Source organism: Bos mutus, chromosome 3 (assembly GCF_027580195.1).
Source record: "Bos mutus isolate GX-2022 chromosome 3, NWIPB_WYAK_1.1, whole genome shotgun sequence".
Lineage (NCBI taxonomy): Eukaryota > Metazoa > Chordata > Mammalia > Artiodactyla > Bovidae > Bos > Bos mutus.
Genome location: NC_091619.1, coordinates 35794597 through 35813878, shown reverse-complemented (window position 1 = coordinate 35813878; position 19282 = coordinate 35794597).

Here is a 19282-nt window from a genome sequence, read left to right as displayed (position 1 = left end):
GTTAAAAAAAAAAAAATCAGTATCCCTTTTCTGGTTGTATGGCAGTGTTGATTCATTAACATTGAACTCACAGCCAACAGCACTATAACTCATGCCTGAATGAAGCTTATCTAATACACGTATTTTCTCCAGAAGGCATATCACAGCCTTCTTGCACTCAGGAATACTAGACCATACTTCAGCAGTACACTTCTGGGGAATTTTAAGCAGTGTAATCACCAAAAAAGGCACAGTTTTTTTCTTTTAGTGTGTATGTTAGTTGCTCAGTTGTGTCCTACTCTTTGCAACCCCATGGACTGTAGCCCACCAGGCTCCTCTGTCCATGGGATTCTCCAGGCAAGAATACTGGAGTGGGTTGCCATTTCCTTCTCCTTTTTTTATAATTGGTAATAAATAGATCAAGGAAAGGGTACTATTACAGTGTGAGAGCTGGAACAAGAAGGCAGAGCATCATCTCCTTCAACCTGAACTGGGAATGAACAGATTAAGTGACACAAGTTTTTCTCCATTCTGAGCATGTCTGCTAGTAACACAAAATACCTGTAAGTATTGCTTTTAGGGTTGCAAGTACATTTTAGTGAGCAGGCCAATTTACAAATACAGAATCTATAAATAATGAGGGTTAACTGTATTATGTTGTTCCCTGCACTTGAATTCTGAGATTTTTTTTATTAGATTAAATATATTTTGTAAGTCTCAGGAGACATAAATTCTTTTTTGTTGTTGTTTTTGTGACTTTTTTTGTAAATTCTTTTTTCAAAGTGATACTTAGAAAACCTCAGATGGTTAAATATGATGAAGTATCTAATTTGGAATAATTGTAATTTTTGTTTTATTATAGTTTGCTTATTTGATGAATATAAATAACATACTTAGACATCTACAGAATAATGCTGTAAATTGTGGGTTATTTTTATCCCTTTATAATGTATTATAGAAAATATTTTTCAAACAATCAGTGTTTGAATTTCAGAACTGCTAAGAAATGGTAAACAATGTTCTCCCAATGTCCTAAGCAAAACTCCTGGGAAAGAATGCTCTTAGTATAAAAATATTCACATCTTTTCAGAACAGTCACCATTCTGAAGCCCATTTTCCCAAAAAACATATCTTTAATGCATTGGTAAAATTTCTTACATTAAGTACTAAAAAGGAAAAAAAAGGAACATGGGAAATGGAATTTAGTCTTATGGGAAAGCAAATCCCATAGAGAGATAATCTTTAATACTTCTCCAGATTATTTAAGGAATTGTTTTTTATAAAGATCTTCCTTGGTGAAGTTACCATAACTCAAATCAGCATTTTCCAACTTTAGTGCTTTTGACATGGTCAGTATTCCTTCTCATAGGAATTCCATAGTCAAAAAAAAAAAAAAAAAAATGTAGGCAGCCATGCACATGATTCTGTCTTGAATATGCAAAACAAATCTTAAATATTCTAAAACGTCTTGCATTCAACTGATTTTGCTCTGTTGAAGCCAGTGTTTCCCAAGTTTATTTGAGCAAAAATACATATTGATGACAGTGTAGGTGATATTTGAAGTCACAGATTGTGGAATCAGACTGCCTGCATTTGAATCCTAGTCTGACTGTTCACTAACACTGTGAAGATGGACAAATTGTTTAGCTTCTCTTAGGTCAATTTCTTCATTTATAAAATGAAATAGGAGCAATACTGATCTTCTAGAGTTTTGTGAGCATTCAGTAAGAACAGTTATTGTTGTTTAGTCACTAAATCTTATCTGACTATTTTGCTGCCCCATGGACAGGCTCCTCTGTCCATGGGATTTCCCAGGCAAGAATACTGGAGTGGGTAGCCACTCATTTCCTTCACCATGGGATCTTCTCGACGCGGGTACTGAACTCTGGTCTCCTGCATTGCAGGCAGATTCTTTACCTTCTGACCCGCAAAGCATTAAGTATTAGAAAGAAGAAAATGGGCTCTATAGAAGACAGTGGGAAACATCATCAAAAGATATTCAAGGCTTTTAATACTTTCCTTTTTACTTAAATTTATTTCAAAATTGAATTACATAAAATTAGTCTTGGGCCTTGGATATCAGTTTCTTTTTTGGATGAAGAAAGTACACCTTAGAAAGACTGAATGACTTGCCCAAGGTCACACAACTCTTTTGTGGTACAATTAGGTTAAGAAATCAGGTCTCCTAGTTGCTAATTGAATAGTGTTTTCTTTGCACTTGGCTGCCTTTCATATACTCAGATATTCACGTATTGATTCTCTTTCAATCTAAGGAAAAAGACACTATGCAAGGGAAAGGTGTTAGGAAATCAATTTCCTATTACATAAGTCATTAATGCTATGAAATATCATGCTTTTTCATCACCATTGCTTATCATTGAAACACTTCAAGGTTATGGTCCACTATGACATAAAGATTATTTTCTACCCCAAAGACTAGACCAAAAAGCTTTATATTCTGCCAGTTTGTACTTCTCATAATATACTATTTATTAACTATTATTTTAAATTTACTTTGTTAGCATATTATTTTTCTTCTTAAACATGATCATTGTTAATTTTAAACTTATTTTATGAGGGCACAAGTGACTCATTTTCAGCATCTATATTTTATAATTTATTCAGTTTTATTATTTGTCTAAATAATATGCTATATGATACAGAAAATCACTACATTATTTCAAGTTAATATTAACTCACCCATAATAAGAATTTTCATGTGACATTTAAGTTGATCAGTTATATGGCTGATTTTTTTAAAATGCAAATTTTATTAATTCAATATTGAGTATCTCACATAGCTTAGAATGAGAAATTTTGCAGAAATCAGTTTCTGTTAAAATACATAAAGGACATTTACAAATTCATTAGAAAATGATTAATATGCCAGTAAATGCAAATAACTTGGAAGATAAATTAATTTTTATGAATATTTATTTTATATTTAAATTATATACTCTTTAAAATCAAAAAAGCAAATTAAAACAAGATTAAAACAAAATTATTAATATGTTCAATAGGGTAATTAATGCATGTAAGAAATACTTGTACTTTCTTGTACAGGTACTTTACCTTCTAAGCCACAAAGCATTAGGTATTAGAAAGAAGAAAATGGCCTCTATAGAAGATGGTGGGAAACATCATCAAAAGATATTCAAGGCATTTAATACTTTCCTTTTTTATTTAAATTTATTTCAAAATTGAATTACATAAATTTCATCCTGGGCCTTGGATATCTGTCAAGGAACATTTAACTTTAGGATTTCTGTATGTTGTTTTCTGTTTCTCATGAACCCTCTCTTCCTTATCAGTTCCTGGTAGACAGGAACGAGTGGAGTGGCAAGCTGTTCCCAGGACCGAGGTCATGGGATGGAACACATGCATGGATTTCCTTCAGTAACCTTTTACCCTAAGGTAAAACTGTTTAGACACAACCCTCTTACTCAAGATATGGGTTGTCTTCTGGCCTTGTGACCATTGTTATTTCTTGTTATTCCCTTGGTAATATATGTAACATATGTATATGTATATATAACATTCCCTTGGTTGTTATATGTCTGGTTTTTTGTTCTTTGCCTGACTCTATTTTTCACTTAAAGCTTCCTTGTATAACAATGTATAAGCTCACGCAAAATGAATAAAGCACCCTTGTTCCATTAGAGACTTGGGTCTTCCGCATCCCTCTTTTCTTCTCCAGCTAGTTCCTTGGAGCCTGGAAACCTGCCGAGCTCACTTTTCTGCCCAGGCTTTCAAAACCTCGTTGAGAAGACGCCCTGTGCCTTTATGAGCGGTACAAGTCCTGTGCAGGGGCCTTATTGGTTTTCCACATAACCCTAGGGATATTAGTCTCTCTCTTTTGCTTTCTTTTCGTTGACTCCGATCCACGAGGCCCCAGTCTATAAAAAAGACCTCAACAGATATCATTTTCTTTTTTGAATGAAGAAAGTAAACTTTAGAAAGACTGAATGAATTGCCCAAGGTCACACAACTCATTTGTGATACAATTAGGTTAAGAAATCAGGTCTCCTAATTGTTAGTGAAAGTACAAAGTACTTACCTGACCTGCTTAAAAAATTCACTTGTAGGAACTGCTTGGCACAGATTTTCTGAAGGCCATTTTTACACTCTCCCAAAGGCTTTTCAGAGGGTGAACGAATAGATGTTGCTACAACAGTGCATCTCACAAAGTTGTTTATAAAGATCCAGATTTAGAAGCTACCATCATTTCCATTAAGAATTTGATTAAATACATTATGACACAAGAACATGTCAAACTATTATAACAATGCAGGAGCAAAAAACGTATCACAGAAATTTGCTGAATGAGTCAATTTTCACGTTTGGCATTGAAAAATGCCTAGATTGGGTTACACAGAGTAAGAATACCAGCCTGTGGGTGGTGGGATTTTTAGTGCATTTTATGTACTTGTTTTGCTCTTAAGTGTGTATTACTTTGATGATAAAGGTGATTCAATTTAAAACTATATCACTGTAATAATTTGTGTTGTGCTACTTTCCATATGGAGAAGTCAGAGGCATAAAAACCAAGACATTGTTACTCTTTGCTCCCAAAGTACGATTAGAAATTAGTTTGAAAATATAATTTTGCTATAAAACTGTAAGTGGAAGACATAGGGATGTAAGCAGAATTTGCTCTTGAAAATTTTTAAAATATATAACCAAGAAATTTGGATTGAGAATAATTATTTAAGGTAATATAAGGGCTTCTCTGGTAACTCAGATGGTAAAGAAGGTAATATATCCATTATCATTTTCACTATTATCTTAAATGATTAATAAATAATATAATTAAGCTTTGGTTTGTTTTCAAGGGATTGCTGCCAACCAACTAGTTACTATTAGGAAATGTAATATTCTTAATGGATAGATTAGCACTTGATATTTTTCAGTTTGTTGAAGAGACTACTTGGAATAAATTAAGTATAATCTTTGCTATTTCTCATTTTATTTTATGCATTTTAAGCACAGCATTATCATTTATTATGTATGTTCTGTGAAAGATAACTTTCCGCTCATGTTCATTCAAATATCAATCTGTGCCCCAACAGTAAATGTTCTGTCCACAAGTGAAATGAGATTGTATCAGTTTGGTCTAACTATTAACTAAATTTTTCATGACAGTTTTCTTTCATACAAGCCTTTGAATGAAGAGAAAATAGTCATCACTTTAGTTCTCACTCAGTAAACAGGCTACTTTTACAAGTGGTACATTGTTCTGTATCCTGCAAAGCACCTTGAAAGCCCAGAAAAGATAATAGCATGGTCAGCAGTCTATGACAGGGCTCACCTAGTGGGGAAGCACTTGGGGAAACCAGATATTATTGATAAGGTACTTTATTTTGTTTGTAAGGGGACTGATAACTTTGTAGTAAGTATTTTTATTGTACTAGTGCTTTTCCAACTAAAATGGAATGGAGCTTAGTTACAAATTGGGACATGCCCTTTATACTCCAGTGCCTTCTTCATTTCCAAAAGGGCTTTGTTCTAACTAATATTTCTTATAAAATATCTTAACATATTATCAGATAACAGAAAAGGGGAATAATCTTTGCATATAAACTATACTAAATACTTTTCTAAAAATGAGATCGCCAAAACTATTTGGAAATGGAGGAAAAGGGCAGAGATAATCTTATTAGTGTTAACAGGAATTTAACATAATAGATGCCAGATTGTTCTACCTATATATAATCCATCTTCCTGGGAGTTGCTGACCTTTGTAAAGGGCACTGAGAGTTGCCTAACTACAGGAGAAAAAATGGCCTCCATAAATACCCATGTGTTACAAATAATTTGGGTTGACAGCATATTTTGTATTCCTATCATCATCCAATCTATGTATCTTAATTTGTTAAAAGTCCTTTATTTACACTTCAAATTTCCTAATTTCATTCATATTAGGACACTATACTTGATCTTCATTCTTCATTGTATACACACAAAATACATCCATTAAAACATAATTTTGCTATCTGAATCTGTAAAACTTTACACATAAATTTTTAAGAACTAGGTAAGGTCTTTTCTATTAGTGTTTCTCATGCTTGAACAAAGCTCAAACAGAAAACTTTCTCAGTGCAACAATAACAGTTTAAGGATGAAATGTGTGTGTATGCTCAGTCGTGTTCTGACTCTTTTGTGACCCCTTACATGGTTGCCTCTATCCATGGAATTTTCCAGGCAAGAATATTGGAATGGACTGTCATTTCCTTCTCCAGGGGATCTTCCCAACTCAGAGATTGAGCTGGAGTCTTCAAAAGTAGAATAGCTATGTGTTATACAAAATCTTTAACCTCTGATTATTTTCAAGAATGTTTTTAGTTCCATTATGTGATAATCTCTCATAAATTGTTATTTTCCTTCAAAATAATTTGTTTTAGGATTTTATTGTTTAAATTTAATTTCAATGTCATAGCAGCAACACAGTTCTCTAAAACATACTGAAAAATATTTTGACCTCCAAATAAATGATTAAAAATTACAAATAGAAGGAAGAAGGGGAACAGACCTGGAATTGAACTCCCGAGGAAAAGGGCACTGAGAAGTGAACATTACCAAGCTTATCTAATGAACTAGATTCTCATGCAAATTAGAATTAGCCTACTCCAGTATTCTAGCCTGGAAAAATTTCATGCATAGAGGCTACAATCTCAGATCAGTTCAGATCAGATCAGTCGCTCAGTCGTGTCCGACTCTTTGCGACCCCATGAATCGCAGCATGCCAGGCCTCCCTGTCCATCACCAACTCTCAGAGTTCACTCAGACTCACGTCCATCGAGTTTATGATGCCATCCAGCCATCTCATCCTCTGTCGTCCCCTTCTCCTCCTGCCCCCAATCCCTCCCAGCATCAGAGTCTTTCCCAATAAGTCAACTCTTCCCATGAGGTGGCCAAAGTACTGGAGTTTCAGCTTTAGCATCATTCCTCCCAAAGAAATCCCAGGGCTGATCTCCTTCAGAATGGACTGGTTGGATCTCCTCGCAGTCAAAGGGACTCTCAAGAGTCTTCTCCAACACCACAGTTCAAAATCATCAATTCTTCGGCGCTCAGCCTTCTTCACAGTCCAACTCTCACATCCATACATGACCACAGGAAAAACCATAGCCTTGACTAGACGGACCTTTGTCGGCAAAGTAATGTCTCTGCTTTTGAATATGCTATCTAGGTTGCTCATAACTTTCCTTCCAAGGAGTAAGCATCTTTTAATTTCATGGCTGCAGTCACCATCTGTAGTGATTTTGGAGCCCAGAAAAATGAAGTCTGACACTGTTTCCTCTGTTTCCCCATCTATTTCCCATGAAGTGATGGGACCAAATGCCATGATCTTCATTTTCTGAATGTTGAGCTTTAAGCCAACTTTTTCACTCTCCACTTTCACTTTCATCAAGAGGCTTTTGAGTTCCTCTTCACTTTCTTCCATAAAGGTGGTGTCATCTGCATATCTAAGGTTACTGACATTTCTCCCGGCAATCTTGATTCCAGCTTGTGTTTCTTCCAGTCCAGCGTTTGTCATGATGTACTCTGCATATAAGTTAAATAAGCAGGGTGACAATATACAGCCTTGACATACTCCTTTTCCTATTTGGAACCAGTCTGTTGTTCCATGTCCAGTTCTAACTGTTGCTTCCTGACCTGCATAAAATTTCTCAAGAGGCAGGTTGGGTGGTCTGGTATTCCCATCTCTTTCAGAATTTTCCACAGTTTATTGTGATCCACACAGTCAAAGGCTTTGGCATACTCAATAAAGCAGAAATAGTTGTTTTTCTGGAACTCTCTTGCTTTTTCCATGATCCAGGGATGTTGGCAATTTGATCTCTGGTTCCTCTGCCTATTCTAAAACCAGCTTGAATGCCTGGAATTTCACGGTTCACATATTGCTGAAGCACAGCTTGGAGAAATTTGAGCATTACTTTACTAGCATGTGAGATGAGTGCAATTGTGCAGTAGTTTGAGCATTCTTTGACATTGCCTTTCTTTGGGATTAGAATGAAAACTGACCTTTTCCAGTCCTGTGGCCACTGCTGAGTTTTCCAAATTTGCTGGCATATTGAGTGCAGCACTTTCACAGCATCATCTTTCAGGATTTGGAATAGCTCAACTGGAATTCCATCACCTCCACTAGCTTTTTCATAGTGATGCTTTCTAAGGCCAACTTGACTTCACATTCCAGGATGTCTGGCTCTAGGTCAGTGATCACACCATCGTGATTATCTGGGTCGTGAAGATCTTTTTTGTACAGTTCTTCTGTGCATTCTTGCCATCTCTTAATATCTTCTGCTTCTGTTAGATCCATACCATTTCTGTCCTTTATCGAGCTCATCTTTGCATGAAATGTTCCTTTAGTATCTCTGATTTTCTTGAGGAGATCCCTAGTCTTTCCCATTCTGTTGTTTTCCTCTATTTCTTTGCATTGATCGCTGAAGAAGGCTTTCTTATCTCTTCTTGCTATTCTTTGGAACTCTGCATTCAGATGCTTATATCTTTCCTTTTCTCCTTTGCTTTTCGCTTCTCTTCTTTTCACAGCTATTTGTAAGGCCTCCCCAGACAGCCATTTCACTTTTTTGCATTTCTGGGGTTTCAAAATGAACTGTTAAAATCTTCACTTCTTAACCTTTGAATTCTCACTGGTGCCTCCATTCTGCAGACTGTGTGCTTGTAAAGTCTACCCATTTGTTTTAGCTTTATACAGTGACCCCTTTAAAATTTTGATCTAACATCTCTGTAGATTTCAACATTTATGAGCACTTCCTCATTATTAAATTTACTGGAAGTTTTCCAGTTTTCTCACTATAGTACTATCATCTTTATTCTCAGTTTCTACTTCTAGCCTCTATATAATCTTTACCAACAGAAAAGGTGTAGTAAATACACTTCAACTTTGAGCCAAACCAGTTGACAAGTAACAATTGCCTCTTAGACTATATTTGAGACTGCTTTATAAATCCCTTGACTATCAGCCTCAAAATCCTCTAAGAGAAATAATACTTGTACCCACATGCATTTCATTGCAACTTGCAGAAAACTTTATTAGAACAAGAGCACACTGTACTCTAATATGCATGAGAATCTACTCATTAGATAAGCCTGGTAATGTTCACTTCTCAGTTCCCTGTTCCTAGTCCAGTGCCTAGCACAGAGTAAAAAATGAAAAGTGAAAGTGTTAGTTGCTCAGTCATATCTGACTTTTTGTGATCCCATGGACTGTAGCCCGCCAGGCTCTTCTGTCCATGGGGTTCTCCAGACAAAAATACTGGAGTGGGTTGCGATGCCCTCCTCCTGGGAATCTTCCCCACTCAGGGACTGAACCCAGATTCCCCACATTCCAGGCAGATTTTTTACCATCTGAGTCATTAGGGTTCAGTTCAGTTCAGTTTCTCAGTAGTGTCTGACTCTTTGCGACCCCATGAACTGCAGCACACCAGGCCTCCTTGTCCATCACCAACTCCCGGAGTTCACCCAAACTCTTGTCCATCAAGTCGGTGATGCCATCCAGCCATCTCATCCTCCATCGTCCCCTTCTTCTCCTGCCCCAAATCCCTCCCAGCATCAGAGTCTTTTCCAATGAGCAACTCTTCGCATGAGGTGGCCAAAGTATTGGAGTTTCAGCTTTAGCATCAGTCCTTCCAAAGAACACCCAGGATGATCTCCTTTAGAATGGACTGGTTGGATCTCCTTGCAGTCCAAGGGACTCTCAAGAGTCTTCTCCAACACCACAGTTCAAAAGCATCAATTCTTTGGCACTCAGCTTTCTTCACAGTCCAACTCTCACATCCATTACATCACCAATGGAAAAACCATAGCCTTGACTAGACGGACCTTTGATGGCAAAGTAACGTCTCTGCTTTTCAATATGCTATCTAGGTTGGTCATATAACTTTCCTTCCAAAGAATAAGTGTCTTTTAATTTCTTGGCTACAATCACCATCTGAATTGATTTTAGACCCCCCCAAAAAAGTCAGCCACTATTTCCCCATCTATTTCCCATCAAGTGATGAGATCAGATGCCATGATCTTAGTTTTCTGAATGTTGAGGTTTAAGCCAACTTTTTCACTCTCCTCTTTCACTTTCATCAAGAGGCTTTTTAATTCCTCTTCACTTTCGGCCCCATAAGGGTGGTGTCATCTGCATATCTGAGGTTATTGAGATTTCTCCTGGCAATATTGATTCCAGCTTGTGCTTCTTCCAGCCCAGTGTTTCTCATGATGTACTTTGCATATAAGTTAAATAAACAGGGTGACAATATACAGCCTTGACGTACTCCTTTTCCTATTTGGAACCAGTCTGTTTTTCCATATCCAGTTCTAACTGTTGCTTCCTGACCTGCATACAGATTTCTCAAAAGACAGGTTAGGTGGTCTGGTATTCCCATCTCTTTCAGAATTTTCCACAGTTTATTGCCCAGAAAATAGGGTAGCCCTCAGCAAATGCTTTTGATTAGTTAATTTTGAAATATTAAATACATTTTTAAATATATGGCAGATTGTGTGGACCTTTGACTTTCATGCCCCAATTTTGGAAAATGCAATGAAGGAATTTGCTCAGGGAAAAGAAATCCCCTCTCCCCTTTTGTTTCCTGCATGCTATCTTCTTGACTAATAAGATGTTAATTTGATTTAAAGAATAAATAAACAACTACCCCCCATATTTGTGACATACTTCTACTTAGAAGACTTTGATTTTAATTGTTTATATTTAAATTAGTAGTTCCCAGAACAATCTTCTTAGAAGAGTGTGCAAAATGACTCAAATTGGCACAGTGAATGTTATTCTACCAATTATTACACATTATATATTTTATGGTAGTATATTTATAAATCTTATAGAAATTAACATAAGGTTCTAGATAGTATGATAATCCAGATAATACACCAGTCACCTTTAGTGTATGCCGCATTTCTCTCTTTTTGAAAAAATAGTCTGCAGAAGATGGTAAAAAGTAATGAATAGAGACTACCTTCTTTGATCTTCTTCGTATCCCACTAAACAGAAAATATAAAGTGGGATAAAACATAATACTAATCTATTACATTGTCTATTTGTGCAGCTCTAACTCAACTTGAAAATGCTTTTCAAAATCATAAGGTTTTCCATTAAAAAAAGAGAAGCATCTCTAATTACAAAATACCAACATTTAATCTTCCATTGTCTGAACAAAGCTGCTAGTAAACCAAAGCCACTGCCTCTCTTCCCCCATCCCACACACACAAAATGGAGATAGCTGTTATTTGAAACGGATTCATTTGCATGTTACTTTGGATTCATATGTAGATAGGTTTATAAGAAGTATTTTGGAGCATTACCTGTAATTAAGAAGCTAGCATTTCTTTGTCCTGTTGCTTAAGAATTGTGGCTTTTTAAATCAGAGACAGGCAATAGCCTAGTTTACCTCAAATAATTATCATGAAAACTACAAATAAAGAAAAAAGGAGAGCCCTTTATTGACTTCATGGGATGATTCACTGTAGAACTGTTAGATTTTGGTTGATGTATTTTTTTTTAATTTGTGTGAATGTACTCAAGTTAGGTAGTTAGAATAGGGAAAAGGGGTCCAAAATGGCGGTGGCTAAAACACAAGGAAGAGATAAGCCCTCGAAAATAGAACAGAGGAAGGTCAAAGGTAGGTCCAAGGACCGAAGTGAGGACTTCAGGTAGAACAGCACTCCTGACTAAGCCCAATTTGCATAAGGCAGGCCCAGGGAGAAGAAAAAAAAAACATATAAAAAGAGGAGCCAAAGAGCTCTCTCTCTCTCCCCTGCGCGCCGGGGTGCTCTTTCCTTCCCGTCTTTGGATCGACGTGCCCTCATGCCTCAAAGATGGATTTCCTGCTGTCTTCTAAACAAAATAGAGCTGTAACACTGATTTGTCTAAGAGCTATAACACGGTCTGTTCAGGACCTGAGAGCTATAACACGATCTATCCAAGACCCAACAGTTGTGACACACAGAGGGGGCTTCAATGTCCATCGCTCCAAATCTTTGTTGTGACAAAACAAAAACTGAGGAGCATATACTCGCATGACACTTATATTCACCAGCAATTTTAGAATTGCTGAGTTAAATTGCATGCTGTATTCTATTGTTTTTGTTCTAATAACATCATAGCAAGAAAAGATATTATAAATATTATAACTGCCGAAAACTTTTAATTGTATACATTGATATGTAAGACTGTGTGTGTGTGTGTGTGTGTGTGTGTGTGTGTGTGTGTGAGTGTGTGTTTCTTTATCAGGAAAGTAATGGGATTGTTTGTTCTTTCATAAGAAAATATATTTCTAAGTAGTTAAAACTAATTTTAAACATTCAAATACTGTATTTGGTACTTGTGATTATAAACTTGAACACCAGTATATAGTTCCAAAAATATATCTTTCAAGTAGTATTGAAATAAAGCAACTCTGAAGTAAATTTGCAATGGTGAACTGATTTTGCAAATAAGATCTGTGGCTCAAATGAGTAAAGTATCAACAAATTTAATAAAGTAAGTATAATTTGATTTTAAAACAAAGAACCAATTTCATTTGTGTTATTTTATTTTATTTAAATCTCTAGAGCTCACAAACTGCTGCTGCTGCTAAGTCGCTTCAATCATGTCTGACTCCGTGTGACCCCATAGACGGCAGCCCACCAGGCTCCCCCGTCCCCGGGATTATCCAGGCAAGCACACCAGAGTGGGTTGCCATTTCCCTCTCCAATGCATGAAAGTGAAAGTGAAAGTGAAGTTGCTCAGTCATGCCCAACTCCTAGCGACCCCATGGACTGCTGCCCACCAGGCTCCCCCCCCCGTCCATGGGATTTTCCAGGCAAGAGTACTAGAGTGGGGTGCATTGCCCTCTCCGAGAGCTCACAAAAGGACAACCTAAATGTTGGGTTCTGACATATTTCTTTTTTTTTTTTTTAACTGTGATAAAATGCCCACTGTCTCCCCAGGCCATTTTGAAAAGCTGCATTCATAAGATCAAGGGAAAAATTGAGAGTAACAATATCACATTTTTTTTTCTTTCTCACAGTTTTAAAAAATTCTATTTTATTAAAAAAAAAAGACATATTCTAGAAGTTATATTTCTTTGACTTTTTCTTGAAACTCTTCTCTTCTTTTCATGAATTTTTTAAAAATGAAATAACTTTAGCACTTTCCTGAAATACAATAGAAATTTACATCTTTATGTGATGTGCTGCTGCTGCTGCTAAGTCACTTCAGTCATGTCCGACTCTGTGCAACCCCATAGATGGCAGCCCACCAGGCTCCCCTGTCCCTGGGATTCTCCAGGCAAGAACACTGGAGTGGGTTGCCATTCCCTTCTCCAATGAATGAAAGTGAAAAGTGAAAGTGAAGTCGCTCAGTCGTGTCCGACTCAGCGACCCCATGGACCACAGCCTACCCGGCTTCTCTGTCCATGGGAATTTCCAGGCAAGAGTACTGGAATGGGATGCCATTGCCTTCTCTGTTATGTGACGTGGTTAATTTTTAAAGTTAGAACTCAATTTTAAAAGTATATTAATAAATGCAAACAAGTTCAGTTTAGTTCAGTAGCTCAGTTGTGTCCGACTCTTTGTGACCCCATGAACTGCAGCACACCAGGCCTCCCTATCCATCACCAACTCCCGGAGTCCACACAAACCCATGTCCATTGTTTCAGTGATGCCATCCAACCATCTCATCCTCCGTCGTCCCCTTCTCCTCCTGCTCTCAATCTTTCCCAGCCTCAGGGTCTTTTCAAATGAGTCAGCTCTTTGTATCAGGTGGCCAAAGTATTGGAGTTTCAGCTTCAACATAAACATCTTCCAATGAACACCCATGATTGTTCTCCTTTAGGATGGACTGGTTGAATCTCCTTGCAGTCCAAGGAACCCCCAAGAGTCTTTTCCCCCTTCAGCTCACTTTATATTGTCTTTTTCACTTGGTTATTACATACTACTCTGTAAATTTTTGAGCAGCTTTACTATTTAACTTTTGTTATTGTGCTTGATTTACTGAAATTAAGTTTTAATGACAGTTATACGGCAATGGTACCCCACTCCAGTACTCTTGCCTGGAAAATCCCATGGACAGAGGAGCCTGGTAGGCTGCAGTCCATGGGGTCGTGAAGAGTCAGACACGACTGAGCGACTTCACTTTCACTTTTCACTTTCATGCATTGGAGAAGGAAATGGCAACTCACTCCAGTGTTCTTGCCTGGAGAATTCCAGGGAAGGGGGAGCCTGGTGGGCTGTGGTCTATGGGGTCGCACAAAGTCAGACACGACTGAAGCGACTTAGCAGTAGCAATAGCATACATTTAACAAATTTTAAATCTTAACTTACTGCTCTTTTGATCCCATTTTCTTCCTTGTTTTAACTTTATTTTGTTATCATTGACAGTTTACCATAATCATCTCTTTTTTGAAATAGTCCAAATAACCTCCAATGTATGATTGCAAGGGCATCATGATAATATACCTCTGGTGCTTTCATCTTCAGCGATTACAGGAGGTCATTCTTTAATAATTCCTTTTGTAACTGTTAGGTAGTTAGAATAAGAAAAAAAAGTACAGAATGGCGGTGGCTAAGAGACAACGAAGGGAAAAGCCCGCAAAAATAGAACAAAGAAAGGTCCCAGAGAGGACCTCGGGTAGAATAAACAGCACTTCTAGCTGGCCCAATTTACATAGAGCAGGCTCAGGGGAAGGAAAAACATAAAAAGAGGAGCCAAAGGGCCAGGACTCTCTCTCTCCCCATGCATGCTCATTCTCTCTCTCTCTCTACTTTTTGCATCTTTTGGGTCGGTATGCCCTCAAACCTTGAAGATGTATTTTCCTTTATTTTCTAAATAAAACTGATCTGTCTGAGAGCTATAACACGTCTGTCCAAGAATTGAGAACTATAACACGGACTGTCTGAGAGCTGTGACACGCCAAGGCTGAAGGCTTTAACATATATTTTTTCAAATTTTTGTTGTGATGAGACAGAACAGAGGAGATTATACTCCCCTGACAAAACCAAACTCTTGCCTTTCAAGCATTCTTTTTTTTTTTTTTTTACCACCCTAATGGTATGGTTGGCAAAGTAATGCTCAAAATTCTCCAAGCCAGGCTTCAACAGTATGTGAACCATGAACTTCCAGATGTTCAAGCCAGATTTAGAAAAGTCAGAGGAACCAGAGATCAAATTGTCAATATCTGGTGAATCATTGAAAAAGCGAGTACCAGAAAAATATCTACTTCTGCTTTATTGACTAAGCCAAAGCCTTTGCTGTGTGGATCACAGTACCCTGTGGAAAATTCTTAAAGAGATGGGAATACCAGATCACTTGACCTGCCTCTTGAGAAATCTGCAGGTTAGGAAGCAACAGTTAGAACTGAACTGTTAGAACTGGGACAACAGACTGGTTCCAAATTGGGAAAGGAGTATGTCAAGGCTGCATATTGTCACCCTGCTTATTTAACTCATGTGCAGTGTACATCATGAGAAATGCTGGGCTGGATGAAGCACAAACTGGAAACAAAATTGTTGGGAGAAATATCAGTAACCTCAGATAAGGAGATGACACCACCCTTATGGCGCAGAGTGAAAAAGAACTAAAGAGCCTCTTGATGAAAGTGAAAGAGGAGGGTCAAAAAGTTGGCTTAAAGCTCATCATTCAGAAAACTAAGATCATGGCATCTGGTCCCATCACTTCATGGCAAATAGGTGGGGAAATATGGAAACAGTGGCAGACTTTATTTTGGGGGGCTACAAAATCACTGCACATGGTGATTGCAGCCATGAAATTAAAAGACGCTTGCTTCTTGAAAGAAAAGCTATGACCAACCTAGACAGCATATTAAAAAGCAGAATTACTTTGCTGACAAAGGTCTGTCTATCAAGGCTATGGTTTTTCCAGTAGTCATGTATGGATGTGAGAGTTGGACTATAAAGAAAGCTGAGCTGAAGAATTGATGCTTTTGAACTATGGTGTTGGATAAGATTCTTGAGAGTCCCTTGGCCTGCAAGGAGATCCAACCAGTCCATCCTAAAGGTGATCAGTCCTGAATATTCATTGGAAGGACTGATGCTGAAGCTGAACTCCAATACGTTGGTCACCTGATCTGAAGAACTGACTCATTTGTAAAGACCCTGATGCTGGGAAAGATTGAGAGCAGGAGGAGAAGGGAACAACAGAGGATGAGATGGTTGGATGGCATCACTGACTCAATGGGCATGAATTTGAGTAAGCTCCAGGTGTTGGTGTTGGACCAGGAAACCTGGCATACTGCAGTCCATGGGCTCCCAAAGAGGGGACATGACTGAGCGACTGAACTGAACTGAAATGTAGGATTTAATGATGCTGGCTTTGTTAACTATTCAAAGGCCTTGATAAACCTACTGTAGAACATCCTACTTATTATATTGTACCCCTTAAGGATCTTGAAGAATGGACATCACAATTATATGTCTTCACAAAAAATAAACATTTCTTGCTGTCTGGCTTATTTAGCTTCATTTCTATATGTATCTCTCTGTATTTATTTTTTTTTCATAAAACTATAAAATTTTCACATTATATTAATTATATACATGATCATATTTTATCTTCACAATAGGGCAGACTGTTATTTGAGTTTATAGAAATAAAAATTCTGAACATTGTTTATCTTGGTAATTGGATGAGACAGTGCACAAACCCAAACAAAAGTAAAGTCCAGTGATCTCCCTCAGTTCAGTTCAGTTCAGTGGCTCAGTCATGTCCAATTCTTTGGGACCCCATGAATCACAGCACACCAGGCCTCCCTGACCATCACCAACTCCCTTAGTTGACTCAAACTCACGTCCATCAAGTTGGTGATGCCATCCAGCCATCTCATGCCCTGTCGTCCCCTTCTCTCCTGCCCCCAATCCCTCCCAGCATCAGGGTTTTTCCAATGAGTCAACTCTTCACATGAGGTGGCCAAAGTATTGGAGTTTCAGCTTCAGCATCAGTCCTTCCAATGAACACCCAGGACTTATCTCCTTTAGGATGGACTGGTTGGACCTCCTTGCGGTTCAAGGGACTCTTAAGAGTCTTCTTCAACACCACAGTTAAAAAGCATCAATCCTTCAGTGCTCAGCTTTCTTCACAGTCCAACTCTCACATCCATACATGACCACTGGAAAAACCATAGTCTTGACTAGATGGACTTTGTTGGCAAAGTAATGTCTCTGCTTTTTAATATGCTATCTAGGTTGGTCATAACCTTCCTTCCAAGGAGTAAGCGTCTTTTAATTTGATGCCTGCAGTCACCATCTGCAGTGATTTTGGAGCCCAGACAAATAAAGTCTGACACTGTTTCCCCATCTATCTGCCACGAAGTGATGGGACCAGATGCCATGATCTTAGTTTTCTGAATGTTGAGGTTTAAGCCAACTTTTTCACTCTCCTCTTTCACTTTCATCAAGAGGCTTTTTAGTTCCTCTTCACTTTCTGCCATAAGGGTGGTGTCATCTGCATACCTGAGGTTATTGATATTTCTCCTGGCAATCTTGATTCCAGCTTGTGCTTCTTCCAGTCCAGCATTTCTCATAATGTACTCTGCATATAAGTTAAATAAGCAGGGTGACAATATGCAGCCTGACATACTCCTTTTCCTATTTGGAACCAGTCTGTTGTTCCATGTCCAGTTCTAACTGTTGCTTCCATACGTGCATATAGCCTTCTCAAGAAGCAGGTCAGGTGTTCTGGTATTCCCATCTCTTTCAGAGTCTTCCACAGTTTTCCAGTCTTCCACAGAGTCAAAGGCTTTGGCATAGTCAATAAAGCAGAAATAGATGGTTTTCTGGAACTCTCTTGCTTTTTCGATGATCCAGTGAATGTTGGCAGTTTAATCTCTGCTTCCTCTGCCTTTTCTAAAACCAGCTTGAACATCTGGATATTCACGGTTCACATATTGCTGAAGCCTGGCTTGGAGAATTTTGAGCATTACTGTACTAGCGTGTGAGATGAGTGCAATTGTGTGGTAGTTTGAGCATTCTTTAGCATTGCCTTTCTTTGTGATTGGAATGAAAACACGTTTTCCAGTCCTGTGGCCACTGCTGAGTTTTCCAAATTTGCTGGCATGTTGAGTGCAGCACTTTCACAGCATCATCTTTCAGGATTTGAAATAGTTCAACTGGAATTCCATCACCTCCACTAGCTTTTTTTGTAGTGATGCTTTCTAAGGCCCACTTGACTTCACATTCCAGCATGTCTGGCTCTAGGTGAGTGATCTAGGGTGTCATAATTGTCACCTGAATAAGAGAAGGTGTATAGACTGGGTAGAATCTGTATATGCTACTCATCTTGGAAGAGGCTCATGAAAGTGCTAATTTTTGATGAGGACCTCATAAATACCAAACAGTGTAGCTGACATTGACTTCACTAGTTGATTATTGAACTTAATCATTGATAAATAATAGAAGGCTGTCAAAGAATCCATTATATTTTATTTTACGAGGTGTGCTTTGCATTCCCTTTTGACTATGCATTTAATTGAGCCTATTACTGAAAGGCATATTGCATATCTGAGAAGCTTGCTAATTCTTTTAACTTTCCATTCATATTTCTCTTAATTTACCTGCTTATATTATTACCTAATCAACTCAGGTAGTAACTTATAGAAATATATAATGGAAGATGGACTTCCCTGTAGTTCAGATGGTGACGAATCTGCCTGCAACGCAGGAGAGCCAAGTTTGATGCCTGGGTCTGGAAGATCTCCTGGAAAGGGGAGTGGCTACCAGTCCAGTATTCTTGTCTGGAGAATTCCATGGACAGAAGTTCCTGGTAGGCTACAATCCATGTGGTCGCAAAGAGTTAGACATGACTGAGTGACTAACACTTGTTTTTTTCAATCCTGATAGAGTCTGTGTATGTGTTTAAAAATAAAAAATCAGCCTTCTAAAAGTCAATTAAGCAGTTTTAATAAAATTAATTTTTTCTTGGTTACATACTTAGAAATCATCCCCTAAACACACACCCACTTTGAAAAGGTGTTGAAAAAACACCTTCAATAAAGTTAACATTAAATATGAGAATATATTTAAGTTTTAGAAATCTTCATACTTTTGGATCTATTCTTTGAAGAATTCATCCCATGAACATAATCTTAGCGTGTGCTGTGTGTGCTTAGTCTTGTGTTTGGTCGCTCGGTGGTGTCTGACCTTTTGGACTATAACTTGCCAGGCTCCTCTGTCCATGGGATTTTTCAGGCAAGAATACTGAAATGAGTTGCTATTTCCTTTTCCAGGGGATTTTCCTGATCCAGGGATCAAAACCCGTGTCCCCTGTTTCTCCTGCATTGCAGGTTCATTC